Raw genomic sequence first — 2,576 nt, 5'->3', positions numbered from 1 at the left:
AGGTAGGGGTAAGGTCTGCGTACATATTACCCTCCCCAAAACCCACTTGTGGGATTTCACTAGTGATTCGAGGGCTGAAGCAATGTGTTTCTCGAATGTATGATGACGCAGACCTCCTTCAGATGTATTTAATCTCCATAAAAGGATTTCTCCATTGAAGGATGTTGTGGGACTTCTTGAAGTATTTGATTGTCAAGAAGTATCCAACACATCTTGATCCCTTTGTGAATATCCCATGAGTTTATGTGATTTTCGAGATGATCTCAATTTTTGAGATCCTTTTTAAGGGAATATGTAACCCTTTTTATAAGAGTTGCCTAGGGTTAGGGTAGAGTAGCCTCGAAGCAACCCTAATAGATTCCTAAAATTGTAAGAGTCATCTTGTAATGTCTGAATTTAGGATTTAACCCAAATTTTATGTGGGCTTGATTCGTTAAAATTTTGAAGCCTATAACTAGATTTGTTATTGTTATTGTTGTAATTGTTGTTGTATTTATTTATAATAATGAAGTAAAAGCGCAGCACAGTGCATAAAATATCTCGCATTTATGCAGAGTCCGTAGAAGAGCTACACCAGCCTGCCCTGATACAAGCATCAATGCCTGGTTACACGGCTCGAACACATAATATATAACTTAACTGAGGAGAATCTTAATAGTCGAATTGGTTGGTCTGAACTTCATTGTAACGCGCACCCCAAATATATGCATTAACGTCATTTTGCTTAATATTATATAATGTACATCAAGAGCTTGAAAATATCTTTGTCGGGTCCATGCAACTAGTTGACAATGCCCTCATTCACTTCTTTCACGAGCTCCGTTTTTTTAATTTTGGAATATATGTACCATCATCTAAAAGTAAAGTCTGCTCTCATTACTTCCTAGCATCCATCTCTAAATATGCACCTAAATTTTAAGTTTATAGGGTAGAGTAGCCTCGAAGCAACCCTAATAGATTCCTAAAATTGCAAGAGTCGTCTTGTAGTATCTGAATTTAGGATTTAACTGGGCTTGATCCGTTAACATTTCGATGTCTACAACTGGATTTATTGTTGTTATTGTTGTTGTATTTATTTATAATAATGAAGTAAAATCACATCACGATGCATAAAACATCTCGCATTTACGTAGAGTCCGGAGAAGAGCCGCACCAGCCTGCCCTAATACAAGCATCAATGTCTGGTTACACGGCTCGAACACATAATATATAACTTATCTGAGGAGAATCTTAATAGTCGAATTGGTTGGTCTAAACTTCATTGTAACGCGCGCACCAAATATAGGCATTAACATCATTTTTCTTACTATTATATACTGTATATCAAGAGCTTGAAAATATCTTTATGGGGTCCATGCAACTAGTTGACAATGCCCTCATTCACGAGCTCTGTTTTTTTAATTTTGGAATATATGTACCATCATCTAAAAGTAAAGTCTGCTCTCGTTGCTTCCTAGTATCCATCTGTAAATATGCACCTAAAATTGAAGTTTATAGGGTAGAGTAGCCTTGAAGCAACCCTAATAGATTCCTAATATTGCAAGAGTCGTCTTGTAGTGTCTGAATTTAGGATTTAACCCAAATTTTGTGTGGGCTTGATCCATTAAAATTTCGATGTCTACAACTGAATTTGTTATTGTTATTGTTATTTTATTTATTTATAATAATAAAGTAAAAACACAGCATGGTGTATAAAATATCTCGCATTTACGCAGAGTCCAGAGAAGAGCCGCACTAGCCTGCCCTGATACAAGCATCAATACCTGGTTATACGGCTTGAACAAATAATATATAACTTAACTGAGGAGAATCTTAGTAGTCGAATTGGTTGGTCTGAACTTCATTGTAACGCGTGCCCCAAATATATGCATTAACATTATTTTTCTTACTATTATATATTGTACATCAAGAGCTTGAAAATATCTTTGTCAGGTCCTTGCAACTAGTTGACAATGCCCGCATTCACTTCTTTCACGAGCTCTATTTTTCTAATTTTGGAATATATGTACCATCATCTAAAAGTAAAGTCTGTTCTCATTGCTTTCTAGCATCCATATCTAAATATGCACCTAAATTTTAAGTTTATAGGATAGAATAGCCTCGAAGCAACCCTAATAGATTCCTAAAATTGCAAGAGTCGTCTTGTAGTGCATGAATTTAGGATTTAACCCAAATTTTGTGTGGGCTTGATCAGTTAAAATTTCGATGTCTACAACTGGTTTTGTTGTTGTTATTGTTGTTGTATTTATTTATAATAATGAAGTAAAAGCGCAGCACGATGCATAAAACATCTCGCGTTGACGCAGAGTCCGGAAAAGAGCCACACCAGCCTGCCCTGATACAAGCATCAATGCCTGGTTACACGGTTTGAACACATAATATATAACATAACTGAGAAAAATCTTAATAGTCGAATTGGTTGGTCTGAACTTCATTGTAACGCGCCCCCCAAATATATGCATTAACATTATTAATATATGCATTAACATTATTTTTCTTACTATTATACACTGTACATCAAGAGTTTGAAAATATCTTTGTGGGGTCCATGCAACTAGTTGACAATGCCCTCATTC

Source organism: Nicotiana tabacum, chromosome 14, assembly GCF_000715075.1.
Source record: "Nicotiana tabacum cultivar K326 chromosome 14, ASM71507v2, whole genome shotgun sequence".
In the NCBI taxonomy this organism is placed as follows: Eukaryota; Viridiplantae; Streptophyta; class Magnoliopsida; order Solanales; family Solanaceae; genus Nicotiana; species Nicotiana tabacum.
Note: the sequence above shows the minus strand (reverse complement) of the source record.